The 24,940-nt window shown below is 40.4% G+C and overlaps 1 long non-coding RNA gene across 3 annotated transcripts in view; it reads left to right on the top strand.

The window, feature by feature from the left end:
* The window catches only part of LOC143695176 (uncharacterized), a 287,719-nt gene that overhangs the window by 149,148 nt on the left and 113,631 nt on the right, over window positions 1–24,940 (top strand). The window lies entirely within an intron of this gene.

The raw sequence follows: 24,940 nt of genomic DNA, 5'->3' as shown, positions 1-24,940 counted from the left end.
CCCCCTCTTTGCTTTCCCCTGTTCCTCTCCAAAAGACTAACAGACACTAATCTCCTTTCATCAGGTTCCCTCCTTCCTAATTTTTTTTCTTTTTGCACAAAATGCTCGCCACTACCTTTAACACCTTATTGTGTCTGGAGTGATAATTACTTTCAGTTGCCGCAGCTGGTGCATGGGGAGGCGTGCGGGCCCTGTAAATTGGGAATGGGCAACCTGGGTGGGATTGCAGGAAAACACAGAGTTCTGCAAAATCAGAGAACACAGCTATAACAGGGATAGTTTTGTTTTTCTCATATTTTTCTATTTTTTTTTTTTTCCCCGAACTCATCTTTGGGATGTATTTCTAGTGAGTCACCTCCACAACAATTTGTGGTTCCTTTGTTAGAGGAAAGGACTGGCTGATGCACGTGACAGAAAATAAGAAAAATGTGAGCTGGTACCTGACAGACTTAGTTAAATCTCACATTTGGAAACAACACACACAGACATATTTGGATAGGGGGACACATGGGTCTGTCAACAGTTTTTAAGATCCTCTGAGGCATTATTAATTCTTATTTTAATGTATACAGTATTCCTCTGAACTCACAGAGTCTTGATTCAATCTTTTTCTTCTCTTTTGTTTTAAGTGTAGGATTGAGAAGGAAATTTGGGCTTATCGTGAAAGTGAACACAAAGGCTGGGTTATAACCTCTCAAAAATAAGATTTCCCAACCTGTATTTCCCCTTTCCTTCTTTAGTAATTTTATAAGTAGTAGGCAGAAATTATAAACAGTATTATTAGTATATTTTTTATGTTAGTTTGCTTATTTCAGTCCCTCACAGCGTATTGAGATGTTTTATACTCTTACAAACAATAAGGAAATTGGCTGGAACAGTGGAAAACACACTGTTCACTACATAAAATTAGGTTTTTATGAGACTAGTTTATACATGTTTTCTTAGATTTCCTAAAGTAAGCGCTACTAAATTATTTAATGTACAATCCGAGATGCTTTTAATAAAAGGTTTGCCATAATCAGCCCAGTTCTGGGCGTGCTGGTTTGAACCCCTATGCTTTGTCTGCTGTCTGCTCTCCCATCCTGTGCTGGAAGCTGGCAGATGTTTCCCATGCCCACCTAAGGTTAGGAATGAGGTCCAGGTTTGGGGTCTTTTGCAGTTTTCAGACAGGTGAACAAAAAGCGTGACTAATCTGTGAGTCCCTCCTCAGTTCCCAAGCTCAGTTAGGCTGGACTTAGGGTTGGGGTCAGGAGTGCTCGGTGTCACACACTGGGGAATGTCCCAGTTTCTGGGAGGGAGACCTGGTGTTGTTGTCTGCTTTCATCTGGAGTGAGGCTGTGCAGTAGAAAAAACAGGGAGGCAGCAGCCAAGATGAGTGTGGGACTTTGCAAATTCCTGGAGATAAAACGAGAGCGAAGTATCACGAGCTTTGATAGAATTATTCTTTTTGATTTGCAGGCAGGGCTGCATTCCCCAGACTCTCTGAGCCAGGGTCTGGGGCTAGGTTAAGGTTATGGTTAGGATTAGGAAGAGTTAAGGCTTTTAAATTTGACAAACTGGGATATTTTGCTACTTCCAGAAAAGTAAATTGAGGGCAAGTATCAGTATCTTCAAATTTCTTATTCATTTTTTATGGGCTCTGTGTGTACCTGGGTGTATTTCAACTTAAGAGTTACTACCCCAGTTGGGTCAAGTATGCAGGGATAGTTCAGTCAGAATAATGTGGTACCCACATTCCAGAGGATAAACTGAATCCTGTCTTCAAATCATCCTTTATTTATGGGCCCTTTGCACCAGGAGCTGAAAAATTAGTTGTTTTGGTATCATGGCATAGTAAACTCCTCAGGAGTATTGGGTGAGGCTGTAAGAAATGATCCTAATTCCAGAATTGAGCTGTGACTGCTCCAAGATCACGAATGGAGGCAATTTCTATTTCATGTCATTTGAAAAATATAAACAGGGTTTCTTTTCAGTGTAGTCAGAAAACCTGCCTCTTCCAACACTGGCACCTCCATGAGCTGTGGGGTGACTGCTGGCTTTATACCTGTATTTAGGAAAAAAACCCTCCTTTTTCTAGGTGATAACTTTACACCGATGCCATCTTTACTGATTTGGCCCATTGTGAAGAGTTCTCTAGCTGATAAATTCTTACTGTTTCAAGATTTCATCACTACATTTACACAAATCCCAACTTCGAGTGTCATTTTCAGAGTAGCGATGACATAGACCTTTTCTTTCTTTTGGAGGATAAAAGCATCCACTTTTTTCCTTGTAGCAAGTTGCTCTATTATAATTCCCAAATAGGCATTGCAATTCTGAGTTGCAGTCAAAACCTTTGCTGGAGTCGAACAAGAATCCCAGGCACTTGACCAAAGCAGTATTTCAAGAATATATTGTATTTATTTGAAAGACGATAATGCAATGCGGTCATCGTTTGCTTCACTACAGGTATAAATCCTCTAAAACCATTGCAGATGTGGCAGGGATATTGCAACCCATTAACCTAACAGAATGTAACTGTTTTTCTCTAGCAAGGCTTGTCTGACTCTGTCTTTTTCTCTTTTTGCTGTGAGCGTGGTTGTATCTGTTGGCTCTGTGTGTACATTGTGGCGTTGAGTTCCGCTGTCTAGACCACCTCCCTGTGAATTAATACTGAAATGGAGTGGCTTAAATCCCCACACCTTCCCTCCTTCTCCCTCTGTGTGCACATTAAACTCAGCCAGCTGAGATCTTACTCAGAGTCTGGCACTTTTGTGCTGCCACCCGCTTGAATGGGTATTTTTCAAGTGTTTGTGTATAACTCAGTGTGGGTATGAATGGTAGGGTCTGTCCCTAAAAAAAAAAAAAAATAAATTTAAAAATCACTATTTATTATGGCACTTTAGTATGTATTTAAGGTTCCTCCTTGTTGCTGGGTTTGTGTCCAAAATGGAATTACTAGTCTGCATCTTTGCTGATTGTGAATATGTCCACGAGGCTGAATTTCAGATGTACCCATTTATGAATCTGGCGTATATGCTGAATGCAGCATTTTGTGCAGGTCACGTGTTGTATACAAAACATCTGATAAAATGCTGCTCACAGTCTTACAGATCTTAGAAATCCTTTCCATATGTCTAATCTTAAATCCTTTCCATATGTCTCCATCTATACATGAACACCAATTAGTCAATTAATCTGCCACCTTTATTTAATTAGATAATAAAGAAGAACTTTTTGAAGTTAAATCTTATTTCATTTTTCCAGGAATCAAAAATGACAACTAGTAGCAGCAACAAATTACAAGATAAATTTCCTAATCCACTCAGTGAATACATTAATATTACAGTATTTGCTGAGTTAAAACAAGTCCAACATTCAATATTCCCCTTCGCAAACAAAATACATTTGCACGAATCCAAATAATTTTTTTTTTTTTTTTTGGTACGAAAACTGCTCTGTGTAGCAGTCCTGGAACAATTGCAAGACATTCTGACTCTTTGGTGTCCTTAGAAATTAACCCTGTGTTAATGAAAGTTCATAAGCAAGAATCCCTGTGCAATGGAAATCCTCCCATGCCCCTCAGGGCACCTCTCCAGCCGCTGAGCCGTGCTCCGCACGCAGGGCAGCCAGAGCAAGGGCCAAGGTGCTGCCTCAGTGTGTCCATCTCCATTGAACCTGTCTCATTAGCATGCCTCTGGGCTCCCCGAAGACATTCCATTTCATCTGAAAGCAAAATATAACAGAAACTGCATGTTTCTGGCTTTGCTGCTGGCAGCTGTTACCTTTCCAGGGGAAAAAAAAAAAAAAAATTAAAAAATTCCTCTGCCAGGTCCAGACCTAGAATAAATGAAAATAGCTACACTGAAGCCCACAGAGCAATATCACTTTGCACCTAGGGAAGATTTGTCCCATGTATTTCTTACTTCAGCTGCAAATAAACTCAGTGTAGAGCCATTAGTATTTTTAAAAGGTGAAAGGGATGTTATTTGCTTTTTTCTTTTAGCTGTACAAGAAAATGGCTTTTTTTTTTCTTTTTCTCCACAACAAAATAGTTTTCTAATAATAACCCAGTATTAAGTGTCAGGTAGTTGCTTCATGATTTTCCATGCTTTATTGCAGGCAGCTATTGGGAATGGGGTCAGATTTCCAACTCACTGCAGAAGAGCTGCTTTTATTGGGTTGAGCATTGTTGTTTTCTGTCCATGAATTATCAGTTGCTTTGAAGACTGATCACTTCCTTTTGTGGGGATACTTGAGGAACACACAACTTTCTTTTTTGGTACCTGAAGCCTTGTTAGCCCGGAGCTTTCAATAACCCCTTTTGTTTGTAGGTGCAGGGATGACAGAATTTGGAAAGTGACTTTTTTCTCTGGATTTTTTTCTCTGATTTCAGAGTGAACAAAACATAAAACAATATTAGAGGTTCTTATGCTTTCACCTTGTGTCATAAAAGAAATTACAACGTGATCTATTTTATGTGCATTAAAATAACCCTAAAAATTTCCAAATTAACTGTCCTTGGACTGATTTTTTATAGGGACCTGAATACAGAGAAAATCTCTCAAACTCTCAAACAACTGATAGGGAAAGAAAGCTATTCCTCTGGCAAGTTTTTCAAAGTGAAAAGGAGAATTTAATTGATTCATATCCAGACGTTTAGATCATGCTTTGATGCAATAGTGGAAGTAGTTTATCTGAATCCCTCTATTTAGACAGATGAAATCATAACAGAATATGTATTTTATAAGTGAGAGAAAAGAACCATCAGGAAGAGAAAATTGCAACCAATATTCCCAACTAGAAGATGTACTTTAAGTCTTATCACAGTGGATTTTTAGGCATGAACTCTATTAGAGTTACTAACTTGAGGAGGGCTCCTTGTGATCATAAAATAAAGCACCGAGGTTTTATAGGATGTGGGCCTTAGAGATTTCAAAGTTGAGCAAAAGAGATTAGGATTCTTTTTTTTTTTTTATCCTGCTCCTAGTTTTTCGTATTTATGTATTAAGCTGCTTGTATTAAGCTCTTTGCTAAGTAGTATTTCTGATCTATGCTGCAATTTGTCATGACATTTCTCTAGGCAGCTATTATAAAGATGTCTGCTTCCTTTTTTTCTTAAACAAGAAAGTAGACTGCAAATAAGTCACTTGATTTTTAAATTACTACCAATTAAGAAAATGGAGTGTCAGGGTCCAGAAAATTGATAGCTGAATTCTGATCTTGGATCTGGAAAATACTGAGCCATAAAATATTCATACACAGACACACAGGAGAAAAAAAAAAAAGCTGATGTTATGTTCATCTGACCAACATATGTTGTTTGTGAGTGTCACTGGAGTTCCAGTTTTTAGAATATGGGGAAAAAGATAATTTGAGTGAAACAGGCAAGCAAGTGCATGATCTGATGATCACCTAAACAGGTTTTAATTTAGGAACTGTTGATACTGAAGCTGCTTTCCAAGTCTATTCAGTACAAGTCAGCGAAACTCACACTGACTTCGGCAGATCTCGTGGTTTTTTGCCAGTCTTTTCTAGCAGCTTGTCTGTTCTGCGTCCAGCCCGGGGAGAAACAGCACCTGCCTGCCTGGGTTCTTCTCTGCCTGTCTTGTCACGAAATCGCTTTTTTCCCGAGCGCTGCCTTTATCTTTGCTGCCCCCAGCCCGGCGGGGAACTGTCCGCGCTCCGCAGGCACCGCTCGGTCCCGCAGCTCCGCATCCTGCATCCCTCACCCTGCTCCCCCTGCCTTGGGGAATTCCGCACGCTTGGCGCTTTCTGGGGATGATCCAGCCCGGAGCTGAGCTCCTCTGGCAGCACCCTGTGAAAAATGAGCATTTTCTGAGCCCCCTGCAGCCAGCCAGCGCTGAGAACCCGCTGGTGCCCCCAAAAGCGGCAGCCCCCAAGGACAAGGTCTCTGTTCGCAGGGTTGGGAGAGGAAGAGGAGGATTTAATTCGCAGGTCGTTGGGAATTGTAAGAAAAATCGTGCAAATCGTCAGAAGGTGACAAACATTTCTGCCGTTTAATTAAAAGTCTAATTGTACCTTTCACATTCTTGCAAAAGGGAAAATGAAACAGTGAAAGGCTGTCATAATAATGTTTGTTATGAGTTTGATCAAGTCTACTGAATTTCCAGAACTTCACCACAGATTTCAACAGCCTTTAGGTCAGGACCCATCACATCACCTTTATTTTCTCTACCTGAGCTCTTTAATCTATTTTTATTTTACCTCTATTTTTTTTTTTTAATTTTAAAGTTTCGCCTTTTAATATGTTTCCTCAGTGGAACGTATATATATCTTCATGACTTCTATAATGACTCCATTTTTAAGAGTAAGTCAGAAAGGTGGTAATTTCCATACACACATTTCATTTACAACTAAACTGAAAGGAGATTTATTGGTTCCTACCCCGATTTCAGCCATAGTTTGGACATTTTCCTGTACAGCAATATGTTGCCTGTGAAGGCTGCAACCCCCCCTTTCAGTTATCTGAACTTGATATGATGTCCAGAGAGTGAATTGTCAAAAAGGAAAAAAAAATTAAAAAGTCGAGGGAGGAGTATAGGTTTTCTAAGATACTTTTTCACCTTTAGATGTCATAAAATTTTTCTCAGAGCTTTGAACTGCATTGTTTCGCTAAGGAAAAGTCCAGTAGCTGAATTTTTAATTAAGAGCTGCTGATTTACATTGCATTTAGCAATATGCTGGGCAAGCTTTCCCCAGCCCTGCTGGATCTGGGGTTGAGCCTTGGGAACGAAGCTGGACAGGGCTGGAGCCACACAAACCTCTGTAGTGTGTAACATACTGTCATTAACAAACTTTCCTTGTTTTATCTCCTGTCTCAGTAGCCAGTCCACAGTTTCCTTTCTTCACAAATGAATTGTACCATAGTCTTGCACTAAATTCGAGGTGGGGGATCTTTACTCCCTGAAAAATTAATGGAGCAGAATTTTTTTTTTTTTCTGTGAGACAGACTGGATTTTTCAGTGGGTTTTTTTTTTCCCCCTCCATCTAACAAAGGTCCCTTCTTGTCAGTCAGCTTTGTAAAAGCAGAGGAAGCCCCGAACACATTAGAAACCAAGATATGAGAGAACCCAACAAAAAACCTTCTTTAAAAAAAATACTTTTGAACTTCAGAGAGGACGCAGCGCTTGCTTTGCTGTGAACACAGGGTTGGAGAGTTTTTTCTTTTTAACAGACATGTGTAGCACATTTGTTTCAGTTTTATATCCGCTGTCATAATATGATGGTTTTATTCGGGTTTTAAACATGCTTCGGCTGGAAACCCTACATCTTTAAATTAGGCAACCCTGGTGCCTTTGCGATTTCCCTAGCTGCACTCTCTCACCTTACCCAGGTGCATGTTAAATCAGTATTAATGACAATATCATCCTTCTGCAGTCATCTCCTGCCTGCAATTTGGTTTTAATTACCCACCACGTTGTCTTTCCCCCTCACTGACAGCCATTAAATAGGGAATGACACCAGAGCTGTGCTGGTGTCGAATAGACACTTCACCAGCGTGGTTGGTTCTTTTTTTTTTTTTTCCTCCCTCTCCTCTTCTCTTTTCTTCTTGCCTCTTTTTTTTTTCCTCTTTTTTTTTTTTTTAATAACTAAAAAAATCCTTCTATAAAGCAGGCTGCAGTGCCTCCTCGTGGTAGTCATCAGGAAAATAAAGAAAAAGGATTATTTTGCTCTGGCTTGTTTTGATGGCTGAGCGATGCTTGCTTTGGCTCAGCTAGAGCTCTCAGGCAGAGGGAAAAGCCAGCATGATCTTTAAGAGAGAGAGAGAAAAAACAGCACTTAAAGATTAAGGCCTGATTGGGACACACTGAAGTGTCTGCTCGTTGGAATCTAACAGTAACTTTGATGTAGAATTTGAGGCTTGCCTGGCAGTCTGGAGGAGCTGCTCAGAGACAGGAGCCCAGTCAGTCCCAGATGTCAGGGAATGAATAAAGTGCTGCAGGCAAAGCTGCTGGCAGAGGTGGCCCTGCTGCATCCCTGCCTGCATTCCTGATTCATCCCTTCCTGCATCCTCTGCCTGCATCCTCTGCCCGCATCCCTGCCCGCATCCCTGCTGCATCCCTGCCTGCATCCCTGCCCGCATCCCTGCCTGCATCCCTGCCCGCATCCCTGCTGCATCCCTTCCCGCATCCCTGCCCGCGTCCCTGCTGCATCCCTGCCCGCATCCCTGCCCGCATCCCTGCCCGCATCCCTGCCCGCATCCCTGCTGCATCCCTGCTGCATCCCTGCTGCATTCCTGCTGCATCCCTACTGCATCCCTGCTGCATCCCTTCCCGCGTCCCTGCCCGCGTCCCTGCCCGCATCCCTGCCCGCGTCCCTGCCCGCGTCCCTGCCCGCGTCCCTGCCCGCGTCCCTGCCCGCGTCCCTGCCTGCATCCCTGCCTGCATCCCTGCCCGCATCCCTGCCCGCATCCCTGCCCGCATCCCTGCCCGCATCCCTGCTGCATCCCTGCTGCATCCCTGCTGCATCCCTGCTGCATCCCTGCTGCATCCCTGCTGCATCCCTGCTGCATCCCTGCTGCATCCCTGCTGCATCCCTGCCGCATCCCTGCCTGCATCCCTGCTGCATCCCTGCTGCATCCCTGCTGCATCCCTGCTGCATCCCTGCCGCATCCCTGCCTGCCCCTGTGCTCCCCTGTGCTCAGAGATTTGACAACTCTTTCATTCTCTATCTCTGTGTAGAACTGTGCATAAACACGAGCAACAGGAATTTTCCATGCCAGACCCGGCTTTTAAAAATGAGTCTAAAGAGCCTCCAAATTCCTTTCACTTTGGCCTGTGGTTTGAAACAGCCTTGCCCTGCACCCCTTCCCCAACATTAATATTTACCCCCGTGGGAGGATTTCCCTGTGTGAACTAAGTTCTTGCTGCAGAGATTTAATTCTAGGGCCATTGCACGAAGTTTTGTGGTATTAATCTTGATTTATAATGTGATAACTGGTGGTAGAGCCTGGTCTAAGATTTTGTCTGTCAGCCTGACCCTGTCCTGGTCCCTGTGTGAGGTCAGTTTTCAGCAAGGTCACTCGGAAGGACACTGAGAAAGAGAACTGGGCAGTGTTTAGTGAACTTGCATTAGGGAAGATACCAAAATATCTGTCTCTTAGAAAACACAAAAAAAAAGAAATTTTGAAACGTTTTTGAGGAGTGAACTGAACTTTTTCAATTAAAAATTTCTTATTCCTGATTTTCCCATCAGGGTGTAAGATTAAAAAAAAACATCATTTATTGGAAGGAAAATTAAACAAAAAAAATCTGGTAAAGATGGCTTATGAAACAATCACTGCCCATCCACATTTGTTTCAGCCATGACAACATTTGACCTTGTTAAATGTCAGTTGTATTGATTTGATTTGAGGGGTCTGGATTGTGAATCGCTAAATACTTGCCCTGTAAATTTGTTGGCCCTTTCAAGAAAATTTCTGACTGAAACTTGAGGCTTATAACAGTGAGTCTACCAGGAGGGTTTATTCTCTGATAGAGCTTCCACATATTGGTTTACAGCTGTACTGAGTCCCCTTAGAATGAATTTTTTTTTCCCTTTCCTAATATGAAACTTGATGCTTGGAAAATCTGATAAGTGAGTTTCATTTCCCTGGAAATTTATTGCTTCTATTTCCAAGTGCAAGGAAATAAAACAAGTAAAAACAATAAGCAGTCTGTAAGGAGGGTATTAATGAGGGGTCACTCTTTTCTCATGTAGGCTCAAGCTCAGGAGAAAAAGAGAAAGGAGTTGCTTTGGGGGCAATCTAAATGGCTGGTGCAGTATATTTTGCTTTATTTATTTGGTAGGATCAGCTCTGTTCTATTTCCCTCTTTAGAACGTGCTCTCCAATTCCGAGCGGGATATTTATGACAAGAAATACAAACTCTTTTCTTCAGGTAGTGGAAACTCCTCCGACTTCAGCTCAGGGACTGGCTGATTTTTAGTTGACAAAAGACTGTTTCTGCTGCTCTGAGCATCTCTGAAATCAGAAGAGCCCATTTGTATATGTAAAAAAGATGCCGTAGAATTCCAGTGTCCCATCCTTATTCCAGTGGAGAGCTACATTATGCTCCTCTAGTTCCCCATTCTTTCATTTGGAAATGGTGGTGTTCTTCACTTCTTCCTGGTAATTGCTGTGCAATGCTAAGGAGCTGCCAAGTTCCACTGCAGGACTCATTATATTTAGTAAGGGTGGGAAGAATTGCCATCTATAGAGCATTTTATATGAGGAAAGAGCTGGGCTTCACAACACTGCAGATGTGCATCCCCTGTAGATCCTGTCACCAAACCAACTCCTAAGTGAGACAGACTGGTCCATTTTGGATGCAGGGAGGACAGTTTGGAGGATAAACATGACAATAAGAGACTTCAATGGAGGGAAGCTTTAGTGCTAACAATATCACTTTGATTTTTAGATTTCTCTTGCACCAATTCCCTGTACTTCCCCTTGTTTGCTTAGAAAATTTGTACTCATTTGGGCTGTCTTAATTTTTCTGTATTGTGCAGCAGTGACTTAGTTGTGTGTTGTAAATGTGATGCCTTTTTATAGACTCTATAGCAGGTTTATTTTTAAATGTATTTTCTCTAGGGAAGGGCACACAGTTTACTCAAAATTTACCATATGCTTTGCATCTCCAGTAAAACAGTTGTAGAAAATACCATATTTTTAAATCTGGTGAGTTGTGAAGAATCAGAGAGAGGCCAGATGAAGAACACTAGTTAGAAGGATAGATACTCAGAAACTCCTTCCCTTCCAAGAGTGGACTGCCATGAAGTAGCTCAAGAGGGACTATTGAAAACATTATTGTGCTTTTCAGGTTATAGGCCTTGAACCTGCAAACACTTGTGCATGTAAATAACTTTATATAGGTAAAGTAATTGCTTTGAACTCAAAAGGGCCAGTTGCATATAGGAAGTTTTTTATGTCTGTAAGTGCCTGCAAGATTAAAACTGTAGCTGGTGTTTGATTAACATTTAATCCTCCATGGCTGTGCTGCCCTAGGGACAATCCAGAGGGAGTTTCAGAGGAGGCAACTCAGGAGCTGGATGTGCAGATGAGCTTTAACTCCCTTAGTTAGGCTGGGCTTAGTTTTGCAGTTTCAAGATGACATAAATATGCTGGGGTTTTTTTCATTTTGGTGGGTATTTGTTTGGTTTTTTTTTGGTGGAGTTTTTTGTGGTTTATTTCCTGGTTTTGTTTTGGGTTTTTTTGTTGTTTTTTCTTTTGGGGCTTTTTCAAGCTTAACAATAGAAGTCAAAGCTACCTCTTCCTAAACTGGAAGTCTGAATTTGTGATACATGTTGCTGTTTTGGCTTCTTTTTCCTTCAGGTAAAAAAGTCTCTAATTTAATTCACAACATTTTATATTTTTTAGTCAGCCTTTTCCATCTTCAAAACCTAAGGAAAAGTGAAAGAAATGTAGATATATACTAGTGTTTTTTAGAAAGTAATATTGTCTTTAAAAAAAAAATCCATATCTTTACTCTTTTCATTCAGCAAATCAGCATCAATTTTTAAAGGCTTTTGATGAACTTAACATCACTACTTTTTCTAAAAGGCCATAGACACATCCCACACCCCACAGAAGCTACTAAGAGTTTTTCTTCAGGTCTGTTGGAAGCTGACTTAAATCCCATACAAGTTAGAGGACTCCTAACTACAGGAAATACAGGATTTCTTCGTATGAAATTCTTTGTTTGCTTGTTAATTGTAGGACCACACAATCTACAATTACTATAAGATTTTTCTGCAAATTATTTGTCAGCCCTTGAGCAGAGTTTGTGACAGTGCTGGCAAACAATGGACTTAAAGAATGTTTTGAGGAAGTGTCTGTGTTTATATGGGAAGCAGTAAATGGGCATGGCTAAGACATTATGAAGGATGGAGATGTGGAAATGCATCCTGCAGGAATGGTGAAGCACTTGGAGAATGGGTGCAACTGAGCCCTTACACCCAGGGATGAGTCACTGTCCTTTTTGTCTGGAGAAGTCAGGGTTTATGCTGGATTTTGGGAAAAAGCTGCTTTTTAGTGACTGGGGAAAGAGCTTCATAGTTCATCCAGGGGAAAGGATATTCCTGCAGGTTTTCTTGGTTTATTTGATTCTAAACCACTTTTCCTCTCCTCTCTTTATACACACACCTGTCTATTGACATCCTTAAAGCAATCTCTGTTATTTGGTATTATCTTTGACACTGCTACTTTGTGCATAAAATACAAACAGTGCTGTGTTAGCCTGCTGCTCTGAGAGCCTTATCCTGGGCTATGGCTCTGTTTTTCTCAGCTCTATGAGTGCACACTTGGAGGACAGACAAGTAACCAGGGGTGAAATCCACCTCTGTGCTGGGTAAACATTTAAACTTTATGATCCTTGTCCTAGCCCCATACATAAGGGTGAATTTCATCCTCCATAAATGTAAAGTCTTCCTGTGTTATTACAGTTGCCTCTCCCCATTTCCCATTATCTTTGAACCCCCTCTCCATCATTAAGCTTTCTTTTAGGATCCAGGAAAATGTCATTCTCTTCTCCTCTTTCTCTGACTGGCCTCTGGTTATATTAGAAAATAAAATTAATCTCAAGGGGAAAATAGCACTTAAAATTATTACTACTGTTTAGCTTACTAAAGTGATTTGCTCTCCGTGACCTGTCTCAGGCTGATCCTTGTACAAATCAAATCAGCACACAAAACAGCACTGGGAAACGGTTTCCAGACTCAGAATTTCACAGCTCCTCAACCTTTCGAATGTCACAAGCAAATCAAAAATGAACATATTGGTTTATCTGTCTCTTTAGAATCCAGACAGTGTGGTTTTTTTTTGAAGGCACGTATTCTCCCATGCTCCATATGAAGTATGTGAATAAGCCAGCTGTAATGCTTCTGGGTGAGCCCATACCTAAATGTTTTGCTGAGCGGGGGCTGGAGAAAGTTTCCATCCACTTCCAAGTCTATCCCTGTGTTGTGGGGGATTAATGTCACTCTGACCTCCAACAGTTTCTCATTAAGCTGTCTAAAATATGAACTCCTACCAAGGGCCTGCTCTTCATTTTAATTTGATGGGTTTATCAGGGGGCTGGAGGAGACAGCTTGTGGATAGACCAGTCTTCCATGATAATTCCCTGAGGCTCAGCTAGTTCCCTGCCAGGGGCACTGGGATGGCACAGCCCATGGAGCCTTGGGAGAGCCACGTGTCCTCTCAGCATGGCCAGAGGCACCAGCTCAGCGTGGCTGCAGCAGCAACAGCAGCAACTCATTCATTAGTTCTGCCTCCCAGCTGCAAACGAGCAGAGGTGTTGGAGCTCTCTGCAAACATGGCTGTACTTTTTCACTCTCAGAGGTAGCTCAAACCATTCTAATTTGGGTGTCTCTCTGGCATGCTCTGTTGCACGGTGCAGGCACATCTCAAAGCCCCAACCCTACAAGGGATAGGAGGCCAATCCTGTGACACACAGATAACGTCACTCACATCGTTTGGCCCTGACCCCATTTCCTTGCTGACCTTGCTGGGATGCAGGATGCCACAAGGATGACTCGTCACCCCCTTTTTCCTTGAAGTCCTTCCCGCCCAATTCAGCAGATATATACCAATGTCTGTGAAATTTTGAGGAATGACATTACAAAATCCATGACAACAATTTGTTCGTCTTGTGGTGACCTCTTGTGGAGTCATTTAGAAATCAGGCTTGATCCGTCATCTACGGCACATTCCACGGAGAGGAAGACAGGAGTAATAATCCAAAATGTTCTTGGGCTTGGAGGGACAGTCAGCTCATGCTGAAGGACACAACAGCCTCCCACAGGCTCTCTGTGTCTGGGTGTGATGGGAGGGTCATTTACTTGTCTCTTTGTACTCACTTTCTATCTTTGTGTATAAAACCCAGCTCGTCCTTGACTCTCAAGCAGAGGCTTAGCTTTCAAGAATTGGCATTAAAACCCAAAGTATGTTATAGCAATAGGAGCTGCCCCTTATGAGAAAGATCCTAGCTTTTGTGTCACCCCATTTTTTAAATTGTCGTTCTGCACATATGGTAGACATCAGAGTGATTGCGGAGCCTGCAAGGTGCAACTAGGTGTGAATTGTTTAAAACAGGACTGCCACCAAGTTCATATCCAGCTCCATATTTGGAAAATCTAGAAGTGATTGTTCTTCACCCCCTGCCCATGTCTAATGCATAAAATCAAAACCTTTCATGCCATTCACATTATTTTTTGTGCCGATCCTGCTCAAAGCCAACCTTTATTTTTCATTAATTCTTGCAAGGCTTGAAGCTGTTCCCAATGAAACCAATTGCCAAACTGATTGTGGAAGCCAGATCAAATCTGTAGTGTAATTTCCCCCCTGCTTTTTTATTGTCCTTGCTCCAAGTCATTCCTGTCTCATGCAAACTACAATAACTACAGCAAGCGTTTACTTGTGGGAAAAATTATCTCAACTTCCTCTCTGTGCATATAATATCTAATAATGTACTGTACTGAATAGCATATTGAGAAATGTCATTGATTATTCAGAGTTTAACATGATGAGCCATCCCATTCTTCTCTTCATCGAGACCAATTTATTCTTATGCTCAGATAAAATTACAATACTCTAAATAATAAAATAAATAAACCCAGCAACCTGCTATGAGAAGGATCCCCTTTGCAATGATAGTTTTTAAAGCACCCGCATGGGTCAAGGTTTTTTCCTTTTATCCCTGCACATTTGTTTTGTTTTTTTATTTTTTGGCTTTATTATTTGGTCACTAAGCAAAAGGTTTGCTGGGTGGCTTTTTTTTAAGCTTGAGGGAGAATATGAATGTCATAAATATTTCATTTTCCTAGCACATCTTGCATTGTTCCTCACTTTCAGACCTTGCCAGCAGTCAACACAGTAGTAAATTTCAGCACCTGTGGACCTTTTTCAGTAATTTATGATTTCCATTAGATTTCCATTAGAGATGGACTAAAACAGTTTAGAAAAGTGCTAGCACCTTCAGCCATACGGATCCTGCCTGTCTCTGAGGAGCAGGGCTGGGTTTTGCTGTCTGTGCCCACGGCTGCTGCCAAAGGTTTGGGGCTTCAGCTGGAGCTACTGGGTCTCAATGCCAGCCAAAATTCCTCCTTGGAGAGGAGCTACCATACCTGAGAAAGGAAGGACAGGTTAAAAACAGAAAACCATCTCAGTAAAAATGGTGCTGTTTCTCCCTTTCTAACCCTGCAAGCTTGAGTGCAAATTTAGCCCACAGTGAGTGGCTTTGCTGCAAGTCACTACAAGTGTCTGTAATTCAATAGCCACACATTTTTGTTGGCAGTACTCCATCCTGAGCTTCATGGGGTGCCTTTCTCCTCATTCCAGCTCTCCTCCTCACACACCTGTGCTCTGGTACAGGGCTTTTGTGGTAGTCCTTTTTAAACTAGGAAATATATTGGAGGGAGGCCTTAAGCTAAGAACTTTGGGGTTAGTTTCAATAAAGAAATTGTCTTGATATTCCCTCCAGCTCTAATGCAGGCTTACAGGCAGCCTGTGTTTGTTCCAGGACTAGTTGTGAACCTGGAAAATCTCCCACATGCCTGCCACAAAGTGAGATACGGTGGCAAATAAATCACAGCGAATAATTTAGTCGTGAATTGTCCATTGGCATTGTATCATAGCTTGAATACATTTCCCATAATAGCTCATGATAGTCCCATTGACATCCACTTGACTTTTATGAAGTTTTGCAGATTTCACTCATATGAATGGCTCTGACTGGTGCAGGATTGTAGCAGCTGATTCAAGGATTGAATATTAGACCGGATATTACAGGAAATATTGCACCCATGGCATTTTCTGGAAGCCGTCCTCGGGGTGGGACTGGAATTTTGGTTGTTCTGTCAGTTCGGTGTTTATTAATTATCTTAACCAGCTGCAGTACACGGAGCCACCATCCCTTATGTGAAACTTTCCCTTTGTTGCCATGCTCAGGCCACCTTTCAGCTCTGTCATTTCAGCAGCTGGGCGCCCCGGGGGGCTCGGCTCGTGCTGGGATAACGTCACACTCGGAGCGCACTTCACAATGGAGCTCAGCCAGCTGAGGAGTGACATTATCTCAGCAGGACACCTGCCCTTCACCTTCCGTGGAGGGACCCACCTCCGAAAGGTCAACACTTGCAGTTTAAAATAATATTTTAACCATTGCTGTTCGGAATTCAAAGGGAGAAGGGAGTGAAATGTCAGATAGCCATGAAAATCATGAAGCTCGTTACTCCCCACAAATGACAACTGGCCCCGGACATACACTTTGAATATTCTTTTACTTATGTTTTAAGCATGTTTAAAACAAACAAACAAAGCCACATTATTCAGGATATTTTGACATGAACCCCAAGTGCCAGCAGAGTAGCAGTTTGCATTCTGAAAATGTTATGTGTTTAAAAAATGCATTGGTGAAATAATACACTGAGGACTTTGGCTACTTTTATCTCTTTGCTTTCTCTCTGCTGCATCCTCATGTACAGCTTATTTTGGAATAGCAATAAATCTACTTAAAAGACAGTGGAAAGGTGTCCTGGCTGGAGCTGAGTGCACTGCTTGAACCAGGGGATTTGTCTCAATAGTGTAGCATGTCTTCCCTCCAGTGGAGCATCCACTTCATACTTTTTGGGGTAGAGGTTTTTTAAAAATTATCATATTCTCAAATCTTATTTGCCTTCTAACCTGAAATATAAAACTGAGAAAGCACCTTTGTGAAGTTAGAAATGGCCAAATAACTCACACGACTCCTTTTCTGTTCCTTTTTCCCTTTGTATGAGGAACCTGGCTCTGGGAGCTCAGTTCATGAAACAAATGTTGTTTGTGGAAAATGGAACACATCCTCCATGTATATTTGATAGTATTACATTTGCACCTTTTTTTTTTTTTTTTTAAATCATTTATGCCACTAAAGCACAGCAGCAGAGATGGCAAAGGTAAAGGAAAAGAAGTCTGATTTATCACTGTTTTCTTTGATTTTACTGCTGATGCAATTCCAAAGAAATTAGTGGAGTCCCACCAGCATGAATCAGCCAGTGCTGAGCCACGCTGAGGCATTTTGCTTTGAGAATCTGGCTGAGTTCTTCTGGGAAATGTTTCTCAATATCAGCTCAGCATGACCAGGGCATCAACTGGCTTTTGGATAGAGCCTGTCTTCAGGGGTGAGACACACCTTTGATTTGCTCAGTGATGCCTCCTGTATTGTTTGATGGAACAGCAAATGGAAGGCAATAATCCTGCTTTAAGGAGTGGCTGGGGGAGCAGATGAGCCTCACATTTACAGATCCCATTTCCACCTCTCTGCTCTGTCATTCTGCCCATCACGGCACTTCCTGGAGATTTTGAGATACTGAGGGATGACACAAGGGGTTTTTGTTTCAGTATTTTCGTAACATTTCTAGATTTGGCTAAAGAATTGAATCTGATTTTGCAAGATTTCTGGCTCAAGTTTTTAAGCCAACTTGCTTGTGTTTTTATAAATATCCTCTCTTAAAATTCCCAAAGGAATCAAAACTGCAGAGTTCATGGAAGTCTTCCATTAGTCATCAAGATAAAAGGTTATTAATCATAAATGCCTTTATGTTCAGAATTAATTTTTTACTAATTTTGTACTAAAGTATATACTGTCTTTAGGCCTGCTGAATAGAAATGAAATTGGAGTAACACTATTAAGAAAGACACTTAAACAATAGTTGTCAAAAGAGCATTGTCTTAGAAATGGATTAAAAGAAGCAGCCCTGTTTTCTTCTAAAGGAGAACTATTTTCACTGAGCTTTTTTTTATTGATGAATTTCCAGAGACCTGGAGTTGTGGATTATTTTCTAGCAATCGATGTTCATACTTCATGTATTGTCTTTCCTACCATGTTTTGAAACATTATAGAACCTGTCAGCAGAAATCCGTAAAAATTCAGTTGATAGTTGAAAGCATAGAATTAGTCAAAGAGGGACAAAAGACCCTTGGGAAGGGGGATGTGTGTATTTTTATGTGTGTCAGGTAAGCCATGCTCTCAGCTCCTCTCCTGTGTGCCAGTGCAGCCTTGGACTGATATCCAAACACCCAGTTTGGCCTGGAAAGGAGGTGGGCCACGTTGCATCACTGCAGAGTCTTTCTTCAGGCAAGTTTTCTTCCTCTGTTTTCCATGAAGCTGTTTAATTCATAGAGCTTTGATGTTTAAACTGATCCTGACCTTCTGTGAGTACTTCAAAAAGGGAAAATTAGCTGCTTGGAAAAATAGAACGACTTAAATCTAGCAATTTGGGACACATATGTTAAGGTCCCACTGAACTTGTGTTGACTTCTTCAACTCTTTTTGGTATTATTTCCTGATTAACTTATAACTAGAGAAAGGTGTTAATTTTCAAAACTTCAGGAATCTCTCTTTATTGATCTGTCTTTGAAACGTTGTCCCTGGTACAAGAAGAATCCATCAAGACACAGGGAGCTGCTCTAAACACAGGGCATAAAAGACTTTGATTAACTTTATTTTGGCTTTTACTTACCTCTAATGAGTAAAATGATTAATTGAATAACACTCCCTGGCTTCACTATAGTTGATGGTCCATAACAACTCCCCTGGTTCTCATAGTTTATAATTTAGCTGTCAAAATATTCTCTAGGTTAGATCTTGAGAAGAAAGGTCTTGACTTTGCTTTTTTTTTTTTTTTAACAAAGCAAATCTACTTCAACTATTTGTAAGTTATTGGAGTCAGTTGAAAACATCCCACTTCAAAATATGTGCCTGGTCAGTGTTAGGTAGTTATTATTTTGGGAGGATAAAAATTAAATACATCATTTCAAAGTATTTTAAATGTGCAACTGATCTTTGCTGTGATTTATTATAGACTGGGATATACATATATTGTCAGAGATTTTCAGGCAGGGGAAATGTCTCTACTATGTATTAATGGTTCTTTTTGAAATAGCTGAATTGATAACCTTTTTTGGCAATCAACACCTGCTTGATATTTTGGAACTTTTTAAAAGTATTGTTTATAATCTTGTCTTTTAAAATTACTATTACTCATGATCTAGTTCATAAAGATGTATTTGGGCCCTGATGGGAAGACAAGTTTCCTTCAAGGCAGGCTTCAGTTTTAATGCTGCAGGGCTCAGCTTTGAGCTGAGTTTATCGCACTTGATAAACTAGGATGAGTTTATCCTCATATCCCAAAGTTTGAGTTTTTCTGGAGCGAACACATCTTTCCCATGTGTCCTAGCTGTTTTATCCCATCAGTTCTGAGGGCTTTCTGGTGATTAAATTCAGGCATCTGTTCCTAGGCACTCTTGTTTCCAAATGGGTCTTTCCTATTCAGATCCTATTGCTGCCCTTTGCTTGATTGCGGTTGCTGATGGGCAGATCCAGGTGTTGGAGCACTGGCTGTGGCTCAAAAAGTGAGACTTTCTCTCACCTTTAAAAGCTTCCTGGAGGTTCAGGATAACACCTGAACAGCTCAGGAAAAGGTCCAGCCCCAGCTGTTTGCCCTCAGCAGATGGTTGTGTGGGGTTGGATGTGTTTCGCTGCTCACAAAATCAGATCTGTGCAAAGATGCAAATCGCTCTCTTCTTCTCTTTTAACAATTTTTGATGCTCCTTATTGCTCTTAAAATTAAATCTAATTCTGCCCACATCTCTATTGTTTGACTTGATGTGGGGTTTTTTTTGTAATTAAAAATATTTGAATAATTATGCTACAAATATTTCCTTCCATTACTATACCCCTCTTCCATTATTTTTGAAGGTTTTTTTAGTAATACTGAGTCCTCTTTATCTTTTATATCAGCTTTCAAGGAAAAAAGTCCCAAAGTTTCCTACATTTTTAACTTTGCATCTAATATCTCAATTCTATTTTGACATATTAAGTGTGTGTGTATGTTCAAGATTTCTTACTTCGTTCTTATTTCTGGTGGAATTTTGCCATAAATTCTGTGCGTCAAAGGGAATTTTCAGTTAAATTTGAAGTCTCTGCTGCTTTTATTAAGCCAAATCTTTGAAGGTGCTAACTCCTCTCAAAATCTGTAATTTTACTGATAACAGAAGGTGCTTATTTTAGTGTAGAATGCTGTATCTCCCTGTCTTTTTATTCACTCATTTTGCTAAGATAGTAGTCAAAGGATATCCCAACAATAAAATTAAGTGAAGGAAAAGATCCTTCAAAATTGCAAAAAAAATCTCCCAAATTTCCTACCTAAAGCCCCTATATAAAATTCAACATTGTAGATATAAATTTCCACACATTGGGCCAAATTCTTGTCCACCTAAAATTAATATCTATGGCACGAGGTTTTATTAAAGTAGTGAAAAATTTTGCACAGCTATCACACACTGCAGAAATCCTATTTAGCACTGTAATAAAGCATAAAATAAAACTGTCTGTAGTTCTCTATGTCAAACCATCCCTTCTAGTGCAACACTACTTCCTTAAAAAAAAAAAGATATCTGGTTCTAGTCTCTGTAAAGCTATTTTATGAGAAGATAATATAAAATTATTTTATGAGAAGATAATCTAAAATTATTTTACAAGAAAATAATCTAAAAGTCTGTCCAGAGATTGTCAGTAGATTCAGATCACTGATAGGAAGACCCCACAGTGAGACACAAAACCATTTTTGGTCTCATGTTATACATGATACAAACCGGGACACGAGAAAATTTTACAACAAAACCAAAAGAAAAAGTGTTGTCTTGAATTGCAAGGAACATCACTGAAAGCATCACTTAAACCCATTATCCATGGGTTTTAGATGCAGAAAAGAAAAATGTCCATTCTGAGCATGGCTTTCAAAGAACCCTCAGGTTTGAAGCGAGCTGATGAGACCAGGCTGTAATGTGAATTCAGACACGTTCCTTAGGCTTATTCACAGGGATGATCCATTTCACTCCTCACCAGCAGCGTTTCCAAAGCAGTTCATGATTCCTCTTGAGAGCTGGTCTTTTTAACTGTGCCAAATTATGTCCAATGAAGGAATTCTGGGATCTAAAGTGATGCAAACCGGGGAGCATGAATTTTCCAAAATTATTTTCTTTAATGAATATGAATACTTGAATGTGTCTTAAGCTGTAACATTTTCAGCTCTCAATTTACAATATTTAAATAATCAAGAACTGCCAAGTGGGCCTTCTCATCTGGTTATTTGTAGCAGTCCACACAGAGTTGGTGTGCTCAGTACTACTGCTGAGATAAAACATGAAAAGTCTGTGAGTAACATCTCGTGCCAAAGTGAACTTTACGGTTAATAAATTCGGCAGTTCAGAGGTTATTTAGTCAGTAATTAAATGTAAGAGTCAATATTTAAGTCCAAGAAGAAATCTTGAGAATCTTGATCTTGTTAAACTCCTATCTCAATTACATGATCAAAGCCAGCAGAAGTATTTTTCTTTGCAAGTATCACTTTCAAAGTCACTGACTCTTCTTCCACAGGGAGTTTGGTTGTTGACTTGAGCTGAAGTAAGTTTAGATCAACACTGAGCTATTTTGAAAAATCCTCCCTGATAATTTTTCTCACTAGAGACGTCTGAACCTTCTGAGGTTAACTCATCCTTGTTTTGGAGTCATCATCATGTTTTATAATCCCTCTTCTCCCTGTTCTCAATCAAAGTTGTTTCAAATGGGAGAGAAATAAAAAATGCAAAGCAATTTAATCTTCTTTCTTTTAACAACTAGAGTAAGCAACAGATTTATTGAAGTTGCAATCAGATTTGTAGAGCAATATTTATTGTTTCTCTAAGTGTTATCAATTGTATAATTTTTTTTTCTTTGATTTCCAGTTTGGTTATGATAGGGAGAGGTGGCATAGGGCAGGGGCTTCCTTGGGCTTTTGTTTTGGTTGGATGGAGTTTTCCATAACCACAGTTGTGTTTTGGCCATGAGGGCACCTGATGCTGTGAGAAAACTCTGAAGAAAACTCTCTTGGTAAGAGGGACCTTGTGGCAAAAGAAAAATCATCCTTCTGCCTGGTCACAGTGAATGAATTGAAAAACTGACTGGATTGAATTTGAAAGCATTGACTCAGACACTTCTTTCTTATTCTGAATGGAATTTTCTTGTTATAGATACAATGTTCAGAAGGACTTCCAGCAGTGTAAGTAGTGGACTTAGAAATGTAGAAACTTCAGCAAGTTTAGAAAAAATAGATGGGCTAGTAATGGCTGCACTCACTGAGATACCTGGCTGACATTCATTTCTTTGGAAACAAATCTCGGTATTAGAAACATTGAGGAGAGTAAAATTGGGGCTGGATCTTTGGCTGGGATAAACCAGTATACTGCTTTTAATTCCAAATATTTGAAATTGTCAGTGCTGAGCTTACTGTGAAATGACATCTGTCATATGGAATCTGAAAAAAACACCACCTAAACATACAAACTCTTTCATTCTCATCTGATCCAGCAGACAAAGCTGAAATGCTTGCATCAACCAAGAAATTAGATCAATAATGTGCTTTCAGTATGGCTTATCTCTGTTCGTTTTAAAGTAAAGCCCAATTCACATCCTTCCCTGTGGTACATACAAACACTGAATATTGAACTTTCCTTTTTCCCCAGTGATTTTCCTTTAACTTCACTCAGCCAAACTCCTGCTTGGGTTTTTTTTTCCTGCTATGTCTTAGTTTTCCCTTCAAGGCAGTTAAATAATAACACGCACCTGTCTCCTCTCCCATTAATCATACTCCTAGTAAAACAGTTGTACAAATTGTACAAATACTAAGAATCTGCCTACTTGCATATGTTTACCTTGGAATAAGTTCACATTGATGTTTCCATAAGGGTTCACATTCTGTTTTTTTCTTTTATTTTTTAAAGAAATTCTTGACATGAAAAAGGATATTTGTGCTTAGTTTATGTTTCTATGAGTGATAATTAACTGCATGAAAATAATGCCCAACCCAGATATGCCAAGCATTTTATAAAGGAGTTTTCTAAGCGACAAATATCTGATTTATGGCAACTGGTGTCCTTGAAAATTAAGGATTTTTTTTTTCCAAGTTTCATAATGTATTTAGAGGAGCTATAATCTGCTGTGTATTATGCAAATTTTCAGCATGCTCTTATCTTCTCCCCCATTTGTAGCACCCTTCACGGGCGTTTCTTGGCTGTGCCTGGGTGAAGGATAATTCGAGTGCCCTCTAGCACTTCAGCGCCTGGTGTTGCACAATCAGGGAATCTGGTGTCACATTAAGGCAATCCTTATAATATAATCAAAGTTCTGATGTTGTACTGTCCTCTAGATGAAACAAACTAATGAAATGTATTGACCCTCCTTGCGCGCTTCTGAGGCGAAATGACGAGGCCGTATTGAAACTACATGAAATACATTGACATTGATTGTGAAGTCTGCCTTCCCAGAGTCACTTTGGTGGCTGATTAAAGTGTCACATTGACAATATAGCCCCTTTTGAACAGGAAATTAATACCAGCCTGGTGGCAAGGAATGTTCTTCCAGGCTGTAGCTCGCACTATCACCAGCCCTCAGAAATGAGTCAGAGGCTCGGCTATTCCAGCGTGGCACGCTGCTTTCCCTGATTATAACAAATGGATTGAAATTGCAACCACCACGAGGCAAAGAAAAAAAAAAAAAAGGGGAAAAAAAAGAGCTTGTGACATTTTATGTTTATTCTCATGATTCAATATGCGTATTACTGATAGGAATTTCAACAAAGACTTAACGTGAACTATGTGTTTTCAGTCAGTTAAAGCTCCTTTGAAAGTAGGAGTCACATTAGCTATGTCTTTCTAATCCATCTATCATCTGTTTGAATACATAAAAGCCTTTGTTTTACTATGTGGCTGATGTATGCACAAGTTGGGGTAATTTCTATAGATTGGGATATACAAGCACAGGAAAAAATGTGTGTTTGACAGGCAGAGGGAGAGAAAATTGCATATTCAATGCATGGTGCAATGCTAAAAAGGAAGGAATGAAGCAGGTGGAGTAGCAGTGGAAGCTTAAAGACAGGATCATCTCTGAGATCTCAGGGCCTGTTTCTCCATCCCAGGAGCATCCTTTATAAACAGCCTAATGTAGGAGAAATTGAAGAAATGGAAAGGAGCTGTGACATGGGAAACAAATATTTATTCATTACTAAGTGAGAATCTAAACTGGAAAATTATACAGATGTAGAAAACAGACAGCAGTTCTGTCTTGGAAAAATGAAAATCTGGGCCTGTCACCATCTCACAGGACAGTTCATCCCTTTTTCCATTAAAGGAAGATGCATTTTTGAGCACTGTGTTATCCAGCCTTCATTTCCTTTCTTGAAATGAACTTTGCACTGGAGTTTAGTGAGCTACACTGGTTTATACCAACTGAGACTGTGACTCCACAGGCTCTGTCCCCTTACACCTATTCCCAATCCTGCAGCTCCACAATCCTCCACAGCACTGTACCTTATAAAATTCTCACTCTGAGCGCCCCAGGTCACAGTCCCCGCTTCTGGGTCTGTGGGTAGACTGGGTACTCAATTCTCATTGTGCTTCCCTCCTGTCTCTGGGCAGAGTTATGCAGGGGAGTGTGGAATGGCAAGGAACAGCTCTCTTGTAAGATGTTAAAGTGTGATGCTGGAGAATAGGCTGGCCAAAGAAAACTGATCAAGGCTGGAGGAGTTAGGAGGGAAAAGGAGGTAGTAAAAATTCTTGCCTGGCAGTCCAGCATGGAAGTTTTTTTGGCTCATTAACTTGTAAAATGGTTTGGGGACTTTCTAGAAGGTATCACAGGAGTGCAAAGCAGCAATATGGCCATTAATAATAGTTTTATTACCAGTTAGCTGTAGAGATAATTCCTACATATTTCTTTCCACAGAAGGAGTTCAGCATTCCCTCTCTGTGCACAGCTGCTCTGAGCTAGGGCTGGCCAGAGAGCACCCCAGGAAAAGAAAAAAAAAAGCATTTTCTGTCAGAAAATGCTCAACTAGGCAAAAAGATAGTGTTTTATGGACATGCTCTGACGACAGAAACTAATCAGGCCTCTGC

The sequence above is a fragment of the Agelaius phoeniceus genome, chromosome 13 (assembly GCF_051311805.1).
Source record: "Agelaius phoeniceus isolate bAgePho1 chromosome 13, bAgePho1.hap1, whole genome shotgun sequence".
NCBI lineage: Eukaryota > Metazoa > Chordata > Aves > Passeriformes > Icteridae > Agelaius > Agelaius phoeniceus.
Note: the sequence above shows the minus strand (reverse complement) of the source record. Positions and strands in the feature narration are given on the sequence as shown.